Source organism: Chiloscyllium punctatum, chromosome 30 (genome assembly GCF_047496795.1).
Source record: "Chiloscyllium punctatum isolate Juve2018m chromosome 30, sChiPun1.3, whole genome shotgun sequence".
Classification (NCBI taxonomy): Eukaryota; Metazoa; Chordata; class Chondrichthyes; order Orectolobiformes; family Hemiscylliidae; genus Chiloscyllium; species Chiloscyllium punctatum.
This window is the reverse complement of record NC_092768.1, coordinates 40,528,518-40,546,982: the sequence shown is the minus strand read 5'-3', so window position 1 is coordinate 40,546,982 and position 18,465 is coordinate 40,528,518. Positions and strand designations below refer to the sequence as shown.

At 41.5% G+C, this 18,465-nt stretch overlaps 2 non-coding genes across 2 annotated transcripts; both read left to right on the top strand.

Annotated features, from left to right (window-relative positions):
• Positions 1-7,870: 7,870 nt before the first annotated feature.
• Positions 7,871-7,953, top strand: trnas-cga (transfer RNA serine (anticodon CGA)). Its single transcript has one exon. It is a non-coding gene; the product is annotated as a tRNA-Ser (tRNA).
• Positions 7,954-14,073: 6,120 nt separating this feature from the next.
• On the top strand, positions 14,074-14,155 carry trnas-cga (transfer RNA serine (anticodon CGA)). The gene has a single exon. It is a non-coding gene; the product is annotated as a tRNA-Ser (tRNA).
• The last annotated feature ends 4,310 nt before the right edge of the window (positions 14,156-18,465 follow it).

Below are 18,465 nucleotides of genomic sequence, written 5' to 3'. Positions count from 1 at the left end.
CATCAGAAGCAGCCATGCATACAATCAATAGTTCGAGCTGTTATACAAAAGAGAAGAACTGTAGGAAATTCTCCAACAGTTCTCAAAGAATTGAAAACGTGCCGACAAGTTGAAGGTTTAAAAAGTCAACATACACCTAGCCCCTAAAGTGGTAGTATTGATTGTTAATTACCCCTGAGTGCAAGGTGTTCAAAAAGGTTAGGAAAGGAAGGAAAGCAGGACGATTGGTTAAATTAGTATCATGTCTCGCAAACTTGGTTGATGAGGGCAACACAGTGGACGTGATCTGTATGGATTTCAGTAAGGCATTTGACAAGTTTCCCCATGGGAGACTGGTTAGTAAGGTTAGATCTCATTGTTCTATGTTCTATATATTCCATGTATAGAATTGTACAGCGCAGAACAGGCTTATCTAAGGCTTATCTCTCTAATGTGGCTGAGTTGGCTACATTAGCAGGTAGGGCATTCCATGCCCTTACCACTCTCTGCGTAAAGAACCTGCCGCTGACATCTGTCTTAAATCTATCACCCCGCAATTTGTAGTCATGCCCCTTTGTGCACGCTGATGTCATCATCCTAGGAAAAAGACTTTCACTGTCTACCCCATCTAATCCTCTGATCATCTTGTATGTCTCTATCAAATTCCCTCTTCGCCTTCTTCTTGGCAATGAGAACAGGTTCAAATCTCTTAGCCTTTCCTCATAAGACCTTTCCTCTAGACCAGGCAACATCCTGGTCAATCTCCTCTGCATCTTTTCCAATGCCTCCACCTCCTTCCCGAAATCTGGGGACCAGAACTGTACACAGTATTCCAAGTGTGGGCGCATCAGCATTTTGTATATTGCAGCATGATATTGTGGCTCTGGAATTCAATCCCTCTACCAATGAAACCTAACACACCATATGCCTTCTTAACAGCACGATCAACCTGGGTGGCAACTTTCAGGGATCTATGTACATGGACTCCAAGATCCCTCGGCACATCCACACTACCAAGAATCTTTCCATCTACCCAGTACTCTGCCTTCCTGTTATTCTTCCCAAAGTGCATCACCTCACATTTAGCTGCATTGAACTCCATTTGCCATCTCTCAGCCCAATTCTGCAGTTTATTCAAGTCCCCCTACAACCTGTAACATTCTTCCACACTGTCCACTACTCCACCGACTTTAGTGTCATCTTCAAATTTACTAATCCATCCACCTATGCCTCTGCCTAAGTCATTTATAAAAATGACAAACAGCAGTGGTTCTAAAACAGATCCTTGTGGCACACCACTAGTAACGAGACTCCAGGCTGAATATTTTCCATCAACTGCCACTTGCTGCCTTCTTTCAGAAAGCCAGTTTCTAATCCAATCTGCTAAATCGCCCTCAATTCCATGCCTCTGCAGTTTCTCCAACAGCCTACCATGTGGAACATTATCAAAGGCTTTACTGAAGTCCATGTATGCCACATCAACTGCCCTATCCTCATCTACATGCTTGGTCACCTTCTCAAAAAAGTCAATGTGGTTTGTGAGACACGACCTGCTCTTGACAAAACCATGTTCACTATCTGAAATCAAATTGTTGCTTGCTAGATGATTATAAATCTGATCTCTGAAAATCCTTTCCAAAGCCTTTCCTACAACAGACGTATGGCTCACGGGTCTATGATTACCTGGGTCATTGCTACTGCCCTTCTTGAACAAGGGCACCATATTTGCAATCCTCCAGTCCTCTGGTACCAAATTTGTAGACAATGACGACTCAAATGTCAAAGCCAAAGGCTCTGCTATCTCCTCCCTAGCTTCCCAGAGAGTCCTTGGATAAATTCCATCCAGCCCAGTGGACTTGCCTACTTTCACTCCTTCTAGAATTGATAACACCTGTTCGTAACTAAACTCGATCCTTTCTAGTCTAATATCTCGTATCTCATTCTTCTCCTCAACAATATTCTCCTTTTCCTATGTGAGAACCGATGAGAAATGGTAGTTTAGCAACTCTCCGATCTCCACAGGGTCCACACTCAACTTCCCACTTCTGTCTTTGACTGGCCTTATTCCTACCCTAATCAGCCTTTTAGTTCCTCACATACCTATCGAGTGCTTTAGCGTTCTCCTTTATTCTATTTGCTAAAGACTGCTCGTGTCCTCTATTTGCTCTTCTTAACACTCTCTTTAAATACTTCCTAGCTTCTCTGTAACTCTCCATTGCCTCAGCTGAACCATGTTACCTCACCAACAAATAAGCCTCCTTCTTCTTCATAGAAAGGCATGCAATTTCTGTTGTAAACCACGTTTCCCTTACCTTATCACTTCCTCCCTGCCTGAAGGGACATACCTATCAAGAACATGCAATATCTGTTCCTTAAACAAGCTCCACATTTCCATTGTCTGCGTCCCCTGCATTTTGCTACCCCATTCAATGCAACCTAATTCTTGTCTAATCGCATTATAATTGTCCTTGCCCCATCAATAACTCTTGACCTGTGGCATGTACCTATCTCTTTCCATTGCTAAACTAAACGTAACTGAATTATGGTCACTCTCTTCAAATTGCTCACCTACAACTAAATCAAACACCTGGCCTGGTTCATTACCAAGCACCAGATCCAATAAGGCCTCCCCTCTTGTCGGCCCTTCGACATACTGTGTTAGGAAACCCTCCTGTACACATTGGCCAAAAACAGATCCATCTGACGTACTGGAGTTCGAGCATTTCCAGTCAATGTTGGGGAAGTTAAAGTCCCCCACAATGACCACTCTGTTCCTTTCACTTCTACCCAGAATAATTTTGCTAATCCTCTCTTCCACCTCCCTGGAACTCAGGGAAGGACTATAAAAAACTCCAAGCAGCGTGACCTCTCCTTTCCTTTCTCTAACCTCAGCTCACACTCGAAGAGTCCTCATCAAATGTTCTCTCAGCCACCGTTATAATATCCTTGACTAACAAGGCCACGCCTCCCCCTCTTTTATCACCTTGCCTGTTCTTAATGAATGACCTAAAATCAATGTTTCGGGCAAAAGCCCTTCATCAGGAATACAGGAGCTAGTTTAAATCCAACCGAATAGCACCAGCAAATTTCCCACCCAGGTTATTAGTACCCCTCTGGTTCAATTGAAGACCGTCTTGCTTGTAAAAGCCCCACCTTCCCCAGACTGAGCCCCAATTATCCAAGTATCTGAAACCCTCCCTCCTGTACCATACTTGCAGCCACGTGTTCAGCTGATATCTCTCCCTATTCATTGGCTCGCTATCACGTGGTACGGGTAACAAACCAGAAATAACAAGTCTGTTTGCTCTAGCTCTCAGCTTCCACCCTAGCTCCCTGACATTCTGCCTTACACCCCTGTCCCTCTTTCTACCTATGTCGTTGATACTTACATGGACAATGACTTGAGGCTGGTCACCCTCTCACTTCAGGACCCCAAAGATACGATCGAGACATCACAGACCCTAGCACCTGCGAGGCAACATGAGTCTCGTTCACTCCCAACAAACCTTCTATCTGAGCCTCTAAATGTTGAGTCCCTAATGACTAACACTCTCCTCCTTTCCCTCCTTCCCTTCTGTGCAACAGGGACAGGCTCTGTGCCAGAGCCCCACTGGGCCCCACTGCATACGACTGGTAAGATGTCCCCCTCAACAATATCCAAAACGGTATACACATGTTTTTCATGGGGAACGGCCACAGGGGATCCCTCCCCTGATTTTTCTTTCCCCCCTTCGAACAGTCACCCAGCTTTCTTCGTGCAGGAAATACTAGCCATTTGGGTACAGGACTGGCTCAAAGGTAGAAGATAGAGGGTGGTGGTGGGTTGTTTTTCAGAATGGAAGCCTGTGACCAATGGAGTGCAACAAGGATCGGTCATGGATTCACTACTTTTCATCATTTATATAAATGATTTGGATGTGAGCAAAAGAGGTATAGTTGGTAAGTATGCAGATGACACCAAAATTGGAGGCATAGTGGACAGCAAAGAAGGTTAATTCAGATTACAACGGGATCTTGATCAGATGGACCAATGGGCTGAGAAGTGGCAGATGGAATTGGATAAATGTGAGCTGCTGCATTTTGGGAAAGCAAATATTAGCCGGGCTTATACATTGAATGCAAAGGTCCTATGGAGTGTTGCTGAACAAAGAAACCTAGAAGTGCAGGTTCATAGCTCCTTGAAAGAGGAGTGGCAGGTAGATAGGATAGTGAAGAAGGTGTTTAGTATGTTTTCTTTTATTGGTCAGAGTATTGAATACAGAAGTTGGGAGGTCAGATTATGGCTGTACGGGACATTAGTTAGGCCACTATTGGAATATTGCATGCAATTCTGATCTCCTTCCTATCGGAAAGCTGTAGTGAAACTTGAAAGGGTTCAGATGGATTAACAAGGAAGTTGCCAGGGTTGGAGGATTTGAGCTATAGGGAGAGGTTGAATAAGCTAGAGCAGTTTTCCCTGGAGCGTCAGAGGCTGAAGGTTGACCATATCGAGGTTTACAAAATTATGAGAGTCATGGATAGGATAAATAAACAAAGTCTTTTCCCTGGGTCGTGGAGTCCAGAACTAGAGGGCATAGGTTTAGGGTAAAAGGGGAAAGATATCAAAGAGACCCTAAGGCTCAAGGTTTTCACGCAGAGGCTGGTATATGTCTGGAATGAGCTGCCAGAGGAACTGGTGAAGGGGAGTGAAATTGCAACATTTAAAAGGCACCTGGATGCGTATATGAAAAGGAGGGATTTGGAGGGGTATGGGCCAGGTCCTGGCAGGTGGGACTAGATTGGATTGGGATTTCTGGTCAGCGTGGACGAGTTGGATCGAATGGTCTGTTTCCATACTACGACACCAGGATTCTATGGATGAGGAGAACATCGAACTGATGAAATAGAACAACATAGGAGTTTCAAAGACAAAATCTGGCGAAAGGTAGAGACTAAAAACTGTTCACTGACACTGAACAGTCCAGTTGAGAGGCCAGCTGATCTGGAAAGGTGAACAAATTGTGAACACAGCTCATACTAAGAATGTCTATGACAACATTTTGTATCATAGTTCAGGATTGTTAAGGTAATCGTAGTATCTTATTTAGATATGACTGACCATATTTCCACATAATTGCACACAGCAAAATCATTCAGACCTCCAAATTTTATAGACGTTGAATTGCTGCTTATTAATTCTCCCATGCTGAACAACATTAAAAATAAGTGGTTTATCAAATCTGCCATCACGAATATCTATCAATGCCGAATAATTATGACTCAGTGATATATGAGCTAATTTGAACACGTTGGCACTTCTTTCTCTCTCTTAATTTAAGTTAGTGTCTTCATTCCTTCTTCCAAGTGTACACTGACACATTTTCACTCATACTCCAATTTCGATATGATGCTCGTTTTATATGGACATTCTAGCATGTTCCTTCACTTTCAATTCATTCTGTTCCTTCTTTGTCTTCAGGAGCAAGAAATGTCATCACAGATGATTCTCTGGTTATGACATGCATTTTAACAATGCTTTTGATAAGGCCTCACATGGAGAAGTTAATTGCAAAAATTGAAAGATTTGAAATTTGGGTGAATATTCTGATATCGATTTGAATTAGTTGGCAAACAAAAACAGAATGGAATCAAACTGTCTATTTTTTTCTCGCTGATGCATTGATGAACAGTATATTGCTGCAAAATAAAACTAAGTGAGGTTTGAGTGAGGAAGATAAGTGGAAGCATCAGGGCATTCTAGAAGCATTGCACATGCAAGCAAGATGATGCAGTACAGTGTGAATAAGTATGCATTTATGCAAACTGATGTGAAAACAGAAAGGTGGCTTCTTATTTAAATATTATATATTGGGAAAAATAGCCTTTCATTTAGGATCTGGGTGTCTTTGCAAACCAGTCAATGAAAATATAGATATAGAACTAGACCTGGAATTTTGCGTACAGTTGTGATCTCCCCGCCTTACAGAGGATGCACTTACCAGAGAGGGAGTACAGGAGCACTTGAAATGGCAGCATTGTCACTTAAGAATAGACTGGCTCAGCTAGGTATGTATCCACTTGAGGTTAGAAAAATGGAACAGAATCTGATTGAAATGCATAAAATTCTCACAGGAATAGAGAGAGAGTAGCTGGATGTTTTCACTCTGGTTGCAGAGTATCGAACGAGGAATCTAGACTTAGTATCGAATATCGAACATAGAACAATACAATGCAGAACAGGCTCTTTGGCCCTCAATGTGAACTATTCTAAGCCCACACTATCGCATCATCATCCATATTCTTATCCACGGACTGATTAAATACACCTAATGTGAATGAGTTAACTACAGTACCAGGCAAGGCATGATACAACTTAAAGGCACTCAAAGACCGAATATCCACAGCTCACCGTAGTGGAAAATTGCAAAACTTCTCAAGGCTTAGACAAAAATCAAATAGTCCTCATTATGGTCATAAATCACAATGCCTTATTTTAAAATTGTACTCGACTGCTTCTAGATCCATTAATGAGGGAACACAATTTAACTCCGCTATCCTGTTTATCTCTTCAAATATTTTGCAACTTTCGATGAGATTACCTGTCATGTTTTGAAGCTGTAGAAAATTAAGGCCGGATTTCCTCAATTTCAATTCACAGGACAAACGCCCATCTATTGTGTCAAGCCTAATGAACATTCTTGGTATTCCTTACACGGCAATAGTATCTTTCCTAAATTGAGGATTGTATCCTAACTCCGGTCTAATCGGGCAACCATACATTGGAACTAAGACTTCTTTCTCGTCCCCTAAAATCCTTCGCCTGGAAAGGTTGTCATTCTGCAGCGTTCACAGCAGATTTCTGTAACTGCTGCGAAACATCAATGACTTATTAAAAACCACGCGAAGATGCATTTCTACAAGTCTACATCAGACATTCCATCAATCAGTTTTCAAGCTGTTACCTTCGACAAAATAATCTACTCTTTCCCACCTGGCAAGTATGGTGAAGTCAAATAGTTGCTATTTATTAAATCATGAGGGGCACAGATCGAGTCTAGAAGGTATTTTTCCCGCTGGTGAGGGAATCCAAAACTAGAAGCATAGGCTTAAAATGAGAGGGTAAAGATTTAAAATGAACCTAAGGGGCATCTTTTTCATGCCTGTCTCGAATGAGCTGCCAGAGAAAGTGGTGGAGACTGGTACAACTTCAAGACTTTATGGTATCTGGATGGGTATATGAGGAACATGGATTTAGAGAGATGTAGGACAAATGAGAACAGATTAATTTTGGATATCTGCACAACATGGTCAAGTTGGACTGAACGTTCGCTTTCCGTGCTGTATTGCTCTGTGATTTGATGACTCGGGAACAACCACAAATAGAATGCAATCGAATTCCGCCAAAACGGTTTCCAGCTCCAAATCTTCGGTCAATCTTATTGTCTTAAACTCACAAGTTCTTTAGCTGATGTCCGGACTTAAGGGTTTCATTCCTGGAACCATTTCTGTAAATCGGTTCTGCATTCTTTCTAAACTCTATACCTTTTCTCTAATGGGCGCCAGTGTTTAGGTAATTTTCATGGACATTTCTGATATCATATTGCGCTGAATATTAAAACTCAGCGGCATATCCACTTCGGGACCAGGTGCTGGACAATTTAGTCAATATCGATCGGAAATGCGGATACGATGAGGCAAATGACTTGTTTTCGTGTGGTGTCATTTCCGCAAGTTCAGCTGTGTCAGAATCCAGGTTGCGATGAGCGCCTGTCAACCTGAAAAGGTGACGTTCGCCTGGGTCTCTGCAAAGGATTTGGTGAAATCATTGCGTCCTGACAATTTGTTCTTCCAACAACTTATATGTTTCATGGATTTGGGTTCATTTACTATGAAAATTGTGGATGCTGCGGAAGCTGTGATGGCCGAGAGGTTAAGGCGTTGGATTCGAAATCCAATGGGGAATTCCCTGCGCAGGTTCGAATCCTGCTCACAGCGTTAACTGCCGTCCGTGTCCTTTTATCCACGTTCATAGACAGGTTGTTGGCTGTGCACGAGTCCGTTAGCACAGCATCTTCTGAATGCTTGCTCTTCATTCCTGTGATTGAGACCCACACTGAAGTTAATAATAGAATTTCAATTGGACATCAATGCTCAATCGTATGAAAGTAGCGTGAAGAGCAGTTGACTGAGCACACAGCCCCGGGGTTTCCCCGTGCTCAGTTTGATGATTTTGAAGATGTCGTTCCCAATCCGGGCTGTCTCAGGTGTCCCAGTCATTAGGGTCCAGTTACAGAGGAACGTATTCAAGAGCAGTGCACTCAGCTTTCCATACAGGTGCTGACGAATGATACTGCTGAATGCAGAACTGAAGTTAATGAACAGTAATCTGATGTAGGTGTCCTTCTTCAACAGGTGGGTGAGGGCCAGATGCAGGCTGGTGGAGACAGCATCATCTGTTGAGCGGTTGGAACAATGCACACTGCAGGGTGTCCAGTGAAGGTGGGTTGGGGCGGTGGGCAGCAGGGTCCTAATATACCTCATCACGGGCCTCTCGAAACAATTCATGATGTTTAGTGTTAATGCAACGGGGCAGTAGCCATTGAGGCAAGATACTGAAGACTTCGTCGGCACAGGGACGATGGTAGGGGCCTTGAAGCACGTTGGAACTATGATACAACTCAGGGAAATGTTAAAGATGTCATTCTGCATGTGATGTTATGTGGACCAGCAGGCTTATGTCGGTTGACGCTGCATAGAGTTTTCCTCACGTCAGTCGTGATAAGACTCAAAACCTAGTCATTGGGAGGGGAGATGGTCCTCCTAGCTTCCACATCATTTCATGCCTCAAACCATGCAAAGAAGTTATTCAAATCATCCGGGAGGGTGGATATTACCAGCACAAGCAGGCGATGCTATGCTGTAGCTGTTGATGGTCTTAATACTCTACTACATGCTCTGCATATTGCCGCTGTCCTGAAAAAGGTTGTATATTCTCTGTGCGTATGCAAGCTTTTACTCTTTGATGGCCCATGATCACCATCTATAGTTGCCTAAAGGGGTGTCTTGGTGAATATGTGCACGAAAATCATAACCTCAATTAGCACTTTTTAAAATAGAATAATTACAGTGCGGAACCAGGTCCTTCGACCCCACAAGTCCACACCATCGCTGCAAAGAGTAACCCAATCAAACACATTCTCCTACCTAATTATCCTGTATTTACACGTGACAAATGCACCTAAACTTGAAAACTGTGGGGAATGTCACATGGCCAGTTCCGCTAATCTGCACATCTTCAGATTGTGAGAGAATTTTATACCATCATGAACGAGAAGTTCAGGAGCAGGAAAAAGAATAGAATAAAATGCTTCAATGAGCTATTTCGCACTCACTACGTCTGAGTTATGACAATAGGCGTGTTTGACATTTTGTTCTTGTGACGGTGACTAAAAGTAGGAAAGAATGAACTGAGCTAGCATGCAGAACGACTTACTTTTCTTGTTGCGCACTCCCAGTTTCTTCAGAATATAACCTTTTTGCAAGCTGTACTTAGGATTGAAAAATGCACAAAAAAAAAACACATTCATTCAATGTCTGCTTCACTCCACGGGCATCTGTCCACAAATTCACTTATTATTTCGTGCAATATTTTAAAGTAACCCTTATTTTCAATGCTGACAATGTCCATTCTGCTGTCACTCTGGTGAGTGGAGGTACCTGTTATAATTTCATCATTTGATTCACCAGTGTCATTTGGGGTGGCGGATCAGCTACAATATAACGCCAGATCCACATGCATCTCATTCAAACTCAATGTCCTCTGAGCAGCTAGGGATGTATTATAAACGCTGACCTAGACAGTCACATAATCATCCCGTGAATGATTTTTTGAAAATCAACAGTGAGACGTTAGGGAATGGAATACACGAGGCGGAAATGTCCTGGAAACAAAAACAACTCAGGCATTCAAGAGGGCATTGGGTAATGATATGGATAGAAATAGTGTGCAAAGTTACGGCGAAAAATCATGAGATATTCATGAGGTAATAATTCTCATTTCACAATCGCTACCAGGCACATTTCAGAGGAGGTTCACTAGAATGTTCCCAGGAATGAAAAGCTTCACACATGAGGAACGTTTGATGACTCTGCGTCTATACCGGATAGAGTTTAGAAGAATGAGGGGGTATCTCATTCAATGATAAAGAATACAGAATGGCCAAGGCAGAATAGATGTTGGATTTTTAGGAGAAACTGGTACCCGAGTGCGTAGCTTTAGGGTAAAGGGAAGACGTTTTTGAACGGAGTGAAGGAGAAATCTTTTCAGACAGAGAGTGGTGAATCAAGGGAATTCATTGCCACAGAAGGCTATAGAAGCCAGGTCATTGAGTATATTTAAGACTGAGGCAGGTTAATGAATAATAATGTGAATCAACGATTCTGGGGAGAAGGCAGGATACTTGGACTGAGAAACTGATCAGCCATGATTGAAAGGAGGAGCAGACCCAATGGGTTTAATTTCGTAATTTCTGCTTCTATACCTTATGGTCTAAGACATATCGAATGTCGCCGTTTTCCGCCGTAACGATGTTGTGATTCTATGAACTGTGTCTTCAGTCCAATCGCTCCTTTATCTCCGTCTGACAACATGCGCTCCGAAGTATAGTTAACTTATGGAAGGGCAGAGATAGACTTGTTTGGCAACATTCTGTGACGAGTCTTGTGATGCAATCAATGTTACCAGAACTCTGGACCCTTATCCGCAGGGCAGTTTTTAAGCGTATGAGACGTGGTCTGTATATTTACTGAGAACTGCAGATACTGGAGTCCTGATGAAGGGCTTTTGCCTGAAACGTTGAATTTCCTGCTCCTCGGATGCTGCTTGACCTGCTGTGCTTTTCTGCACCACTCTGAAAGAGAGAGAATGCTGTCAACGGAGTTGTTAACTCTGAATGAAGTATCTTTGGAGTGTCCGCAGGTTAGTAGGGAATAGACAGAAGAGCACGAGTGGGCGAGTTATTCTGGAAAGCCTGCTCTACTATTTAAGTTGACCACGGGTGCTCGAACATGCCGAAGCCTTGTGCAGGCATAACCACATAAAGTTTCAGACGGTTGTTAATTGGAAAACGAGCAAACACAACTTTAAAGGCACTCAAAGACCGAATATTCAAAGCTCACTGCAAAGGAGAATTGCAAGACTTCTTAAAGCTTAGACTAAAATCAAGTAATCCTCATTGTGGTCATAAATCACAATGCCTTATTTTAAAATTGTGTCTGCCTGCTTCTAGATTCCTTCATGAGGGAACATAATTTAAATGCGCCATCCTGTTTATCTCTTCAAATATTTTGCAACTTTCGATGAGATGACCCGTCATGTTCTGAAACTGTAAAAAAAAAATTAAGGCCAGATTTTCCCAATTGAAATTCACAGGAGAAATACCCATCTATGTTGTCAAGGCTAATGAACATTCGTGGTATTCCCTGTACGACAATAGCATCTTTCCTAAGTTGAGGATTATAAATCCCCATACTGTACTCCAAGTGCGGTCTAACCGCCCTACCAGACATTGGAAATTAGTTCTTTCTCGTGCCCTAAAATCCTTCAACTGGGAAGATTGTCATTCTCGAGCTTTCACAATAGATTTCTGTAACTGCTGCTAGACTTCAATGACTTATTAAAAACGACGCTAATGCGCATTTCTACAAGTCTGTACATTAGACTTTCTACATCAAATACTTTTCAAGATGTTCCCTGTGAAGAAATAATCTACGCACCTTTCCCACCTGCCAAGTATGATAAAGTCAATTAGTTACTATTTATTAAATCATGAAGGAAATGGATAGAGTGACCAGACAATGTGAGGGAACCCAAAACTAGAGACCATAGGTTTAAAACTACAGGGTAAAGATTTAAAAGGGAACTAATGGGGAAACATTTTCACATGTGTCTAGAATGAGCTGCCAGAGAAAATGATGGAGACTCGCACAACTGCTACATTTAATGATATCTGGATGGTTTTACGAGTAAAAAGGGTTTAGAGAGATGTAGGCCAAGTGTTGACAAATACGACCAGATTAATTTAGGATATCTGTTCGGCATGGTCAAGTTGGATCGAAGGGTAGTTTTCCATGCTGTATTGCCGTATGACATGCTGACTCCAGAACAACCGCAAAATGAATGCAAATGACTCCCGTCAAATTGGTTTCCAGTTCCAAATCTTCGGTCAATCTTCAAATCTTCCTCTCTTATACTCACAAGTTCTTTACCTGATATCAGAATTTAAGAGTTTCATTTTTGCAACCATTCCTGTAAATCGGTTCTGTATTATTTCTAATTCCTTTATCTTTTCTCTAATGTGGTCCAGTGTTTTGGTACTTAGCGTGGATGTTTCTGATATCATATTGCGCTGAATATGAAACTCAGCAGCATATACGTTTCGGGACCAAGTGCTTGACAATTGAGTCAAAGTCGATTGGAAGTGCAGACGCAATGAGGCAAAGGACTTCTTATAGTGTGGTGTCAATTCCGTGAATCTATAACTCAATGAAGAGTTATTCCAGCAAGTTCAGCTATGTCAGAATCCAGGTGCCAGACCGACAATTTTCGATTATTCTACATTTATACAGTCACAGAGTCATACTGATGTTGTGCAAGGAAACATACCCCTCAGTCTAATTCGCCCATGCAGACCAGATATCCTAACCTAAACTATTTCCATTTACCAACACTAGGCCTATATTTCGCTAAACACTTCTTATTCATAGAATCATCCAGGTGGCATTTAAATGCTTTAATGTTACCAGTCTCCACAATTTCCTCGTCAGCTCTTTCCATGCATACACCACTCTCAGGTTCCTTGGACAACTTTCAGCTCTAACTCTAAACATAGGCCCTTTAGTTCTGGACTCCACCAACCAAAGGAAAAGGCTTATTCGATTTGACAGGGTAAAGATTTAAAAGGACCTCACGGGCAGCTTTTTCATGCCTGTCTGATGTGGTGGAGTCTGGTCCAACTGCAAGATTTAATGGCATCTGGATGGGAAGATCAGTAACAAGGATGTAGAGGGACATGGGCCAAATGTTGGAAAATGGGACCAGATTAATATAGGATATCTGTCCAGCATGATCTAGTTGAACCGAAGGGTCGTTTTCCGTGCTGTATTGCCGTATTGCTGAATGACTTGATGACGCCAGAACAACCACAAAAGGAATGCAAGCGATTCCTTCAAAATGGTTTACAGCTCCAAATCTTCGGTCAATCTTATACACAAAACTTCATTAGTTGATGTCAGACTTTCATTCCTGGAACCATTTCTGTAAATCGGTTTTGCATTCTTTCTAATTCCTATATCTTTTCTCTAATGTGCTCCAGTGATTATTTAATTAACATGGACATTTCTGGTATGATATTTAGATTAATATTAAGATGTATAAGATTATTAAAGGATTAGACACTCTGGAGGCAAGAAACATGTTTCCGCTGATGGGTGAGTCGCGAACCAGAGGACACACTTTAAAAATAAGGGGGAGGCCACTTATTACAGAGTTGAGGAGAAACTTCTTCATCCAGAGATGGGTGTTTGGAATGCTCTGCGCCAGAAGGCTGTGGAGGCCAAGTCTCTGGATACTTTCAAGAAAGATTTGGACAGAGATCTCAAGGATAGTAGAATCCAGGGTTATGGGGATGAGGCAGGAACAGGATACTGATTGAGGATGATCAGCAATGATCATAATGAATGGTGGTGCGGGCTCGAAGGGCAGAATGGCCTACTCCTGCACCTATTGTCTATTAAAACTCAGCGTCATATCCACTTCGGGACCGGGTTCTTCACAATTTAGTCAATATCAATCGGAAGTGCGGACACAATGAGGCAAATGACTTGTTTTCGTGTGGTGTAAATTTTGTGACTCTATAATTCAACGAAGTTCCCGCAAGTTCAGCTGTGTCAGAATCCAGATTGTGATGAAAGCCTGTCAACCTGAAAAGGTGACGTTCGTTGGGTCTCTGCAAAGGATTTGGTGAAATCATTGCATCTTGACGATTTGTTCTTACATCAACTTATATATTTCATGGATTCGATTGTTTCAGTACGAAAATGGGCCACAAACGCGCAGCTGTGATGGCCGAGAGGTTAAGGCGTTGGATTCGAAATCCAATAGGGGTACCCTGCGCAGGTTCGAATCCTGCTCACAGCGATGTAATCTGTGCTTCAAGCTTTGAATTTTGGATATGTTGGAGCCTGAGCGTTGTGATTAATTCAAATTCAATGTTCGAATGGAAAGAATCAGAAGTAATTTCAAAACTGACCAAGTCATCGAAAAGAATAGATTCTTTGTCGCGACACAAAAAAAGCCACCAAATACCAACATGAGTGAGTTTGAACGCAAGTACTATCGTGAAATTTGAATGTTCGGGCGGGAATGAAGAAGCAATGCAAAACATGTAACAGTAAACGACGCATGCTTCAGTTTCTACGATCTGTTGAAAGACAAGCTGAGATAATATTTCCGACCACAATTTGTGATTATTCCACATTAATAGAGTCAAAGAGTCATACAAATGTAGAGCAAGGAAACAGACCCCTCTGTCCAATTTGTACATGCAGACCAGATATCCTAACCTAATTTATTCCCATTTGTCAGCACTCGGCTTATATCCCGCTAAACACTTCTTATTCATAGCATCATCCAGGTTGCTTTCAAATGATTTTAGTGTACCAGCCTCCACCACTTCCTCTGGCAGCACCTTCCACGCACGTACCACCCTCTGCATGAAAATGTTGTCCCTCAGGATTCTTGTATAGCTTTCAACTCTAACTCTAAACATAAGCCCTTTAGTTTTGGATTCCACCACCCGAGGGACAAGACCTATTCTGTTTACCCTACTCATGTCCACCATGATTTTATAAACCTGAATAAAGTCACCCCTCAGTCTTCGATGCTCCAAGGAAAACAGCCCCAGCCTCTTTTCAGCCTCTCCCTATAGCTCAAATCCTCCAGACCTGGGAACATTCCTGTCAATCGTTTGAAGCAGTTCAAGTTTCACAGCATTCTTCTGATAGGAAGGAGACAAGAACTGCACACAATATGGCAACAAAGACCTAACCAGCGTCACGTATAATAGCATAATAATCTCTCAATTCAAATACTCAATGCTCTGAACAATGAAGGTAAGAATACTAAGCAGCTTCTTCACAAACCTATCTAAAATGCATCTCAACTTTCAAGGAATTATGACCTGCACTCCAAGGTCTCTTTGTTCAGCAACACTTTCCAAAACCTTGCCATTAAGTGTCGATCTGGAAAAAGCACAGCGGACCATAGATGTTCCCTGAAAGACTCACCAACTTTGCGCTCGGTCGGAAATGGAGATGACCACATCAAGAGCAACAGATGCAGTAAATCAGGTTTGAGGAAATCCAGAGAAATCTCTAGTGGGTTCCAATAATTCTTTGGGGCCTTTTTGGGTGATACGAGAGAGTAGAGTAAAGTAGAGGGAGAGAGTTGAGGACCTTTATTTGTCATTTCTACCATTTACATCTGATGCAATAGAAAGGTGGCAATATTGCTCGAGGAACAAATTGCTATTTGAACACACAGTCATACACAGGACAGCTTTAAGTGCATAAAATGTGCAAAACATGCAAGTCAGCACAATAATTCCTGACAAGACAAGACAATAGAGACAATGGTGGACAAATTGCGATGTAACAATGAATGGTCATTATTAAAATATTGTTTTAGCAGCCATTCAAAACGTCGTCCAACAACTGCAAATGGAAGAGACTGTGATCATTCAGTGTCATGAAATCTGATAGCTTATGTGAAGAAACCTTTGTAGAGTCTGGCTGTGAGCGACTGAATGCTCTGGTTACTTTTGCCAGATGGCAGGACTGTGAAACCATGCATAGAGATTGTTCAATTCATCCGGGAGGCGGGCATCACCAGGACAACCAGACAATGCTATGCTGTAGTTGGTGATCGTCTTAATACTCTTCTACATGCTCTGCATATCGCCGCTGTCCTGATAAAGGCTGCATATTCTCTGTGCGTATGCATGCTTTGCCTCTTTGATGGCTCATGACTACCATCTCTAGCTGCCTGAGAGAATGATGAATTAATGTCGTATAGATCGCATTTACTTATTGTTCATGTTTCATGGTAGCTCTTCTAAACTCAAATTTCACAAGATACTTGAACATAAATATTCATCTTAAAATAACTACTCTCGCGTAATTTCGTTCTTTAAATATCCGGCAGGGATGTTTAATGCAAGAACAGAAAATTACTGGCGGTATTTGCTTCTCCGCATTTCATACAGTTACACAGTCAAATCGTGAAAAAAAAACTGTGATTGCAATGATCTACCCGAGAGAGACTTAAATTCCAGACAGCGATTCAGGGTGAACAAAGAGACGAAGACAAAGAACGAGAATGAGATAAATGAGCTCGGTTGAAACGCTGCGACATATAGATTGTGAAATGTGTCGACACATTTCACGATTCCTTCCCTTTAACATTTCAGGATATGAGGAATTGCCTCCATTGTCACGAATTTGCGAGGCCACAGAGTGCCTTAATACATGCGGTCATTAATTAGGGGGAATTACGCCAGTTCTGCAGCTGCCAAAGTAGCATTTTAGGAATAATATGTAATTATGCAGATTTTTTTTAGAAAGTTTTAATACATATTCCATTACTTATAAGCTGTAAATATATTAGTTATAAAAATTAGGCGAACTTTGAACTGATTGCTCAAATAAAAATATATAGTCCAGGAACTAATAATAACGTATATGTAAAGGAAATTATTAGAATCGCAAATATTCGCCTATTGCAGACAGAGACAGGAGAACATCTAGAATTTTGAAATGTAGAAATGCCAAAAAAAACCCTGAATTATCATTCTGTGCCTGTCTTCACAGAGAAGGAGCAAGGAGTGTTCGGTAGGTTGCTCTGAACGCTGTTGATGCATGCCAGAAAAGAAAAGCTCAAAGGCCATCCTTTAGCTTCAGACAAAAATGATCTACAGCTGCTGGAAATGCACAGAAGTGCAATGAAAACAAAACCGGGTTCGACTTTTAAGCTGTTAACCTTGCATTAGAATTGAAAATATTGCCAGATTTGCGGAGCTTTTCGATAAATCTCCGTCTTTTGTCCCTCCCAACTTCAAAGGAATAACGTGAGTCTACATCAGAAGCAGCCATGTGTCCATTGAATAGTTCAAGCTGTTATTCAAAAGAGAAGAACTGTTAGAAATGCTTCAACAGTTCTCAAGATTTCAGAACGTGTCGAAAAGTGAAGGCTCTAGTTTACATATGTCTTATTTGATGTCCGACTCTCATTGCAGATTTGATTCAGTTCGGCAGCTACGGTGCGGTTGAAGGTTTAAAAAAGTCAACAGAGATCGAGTCCCTAAGGGAGTAGAATTGATTGTTAATTGCCCTGGAGTGCAAGGTGTTCAGAAAAGATATGAAAGAACGAAAAGGAGGATGATTGGTGGCATTCGTTGAGGAGAATATTGAAGTGATGAAAGAGGACACCGAAGAAGTTTCAAAGACAAAATTGGATCAAAGATAAATACAAAAAAGTGTTCAATCACACTGAGCAGTGCAGTTTATAGGTCACCTACTCTGGAAAGGTAGTAGCTGAACAAATTGGGAGCACCGTTCATCATGAGAAAGCCGATGATAGCATTTTCTATCATCGTTCAGAAATGTAAGTTTCTAGTGTTATCTTATTTAGATGTGAGTGACCATATTTCCACATATTTGCACACAGGAAAATCATTTGTAGCTCCAAATTTTGGAGACGTTGATTTGCTTCCTATTGATTCTCCCATGCTGACCAACATTGAAAATAAGAAACAGGAACATATATGTCATTGCCAAATAATTCTGACATGGTGGCCTGTGAGCTCTCTATTTTGAAAACTTAGCACATCTTTCTCTCTTTTAAATTAAGTTCGCGATGCTCTGTCCACCGCCCAAAATTTCAAATGGACGTTCTATGAAGTTCCTTCACATTGAAGTGACTCCATTTCTTCCTTGTCTTCAGGAGCAGGAAACGTCAATATAAGTGACGTTTTTGATTATGACATAGATTCTCAGAATGCTTTTGATCTGGTCTGACATGGAGAAGCTATTTGGGAAAACTGAAAGACTTGAAATTTGGTGGAATATTCTAATATGGATGTTGAATTAGTTGGCAAAAAGAAACAGAATGGAATCAAGCTGTCTTTATTTTTCTCGGTGACACGTTGATTAACAGCATATTGCTGCTAAATCAAAATAATTGTGATTGTGACTTGGGAGGAAGATAGAAGGAAGGATCAGGGCAGTCTAGAAAAATTGCATGTGCAAGCAAGCTGATGCAGTACAGTGTGAATTCATATGAATTTATGCAAATCGATTTGTAAACTGAAAATTGGAGAGGGAGTACAGCAAAAATACCAGGCTGACACTGTAAAGGGCAGTATTATCATTTAAGAAGAGATTGGTTCATCT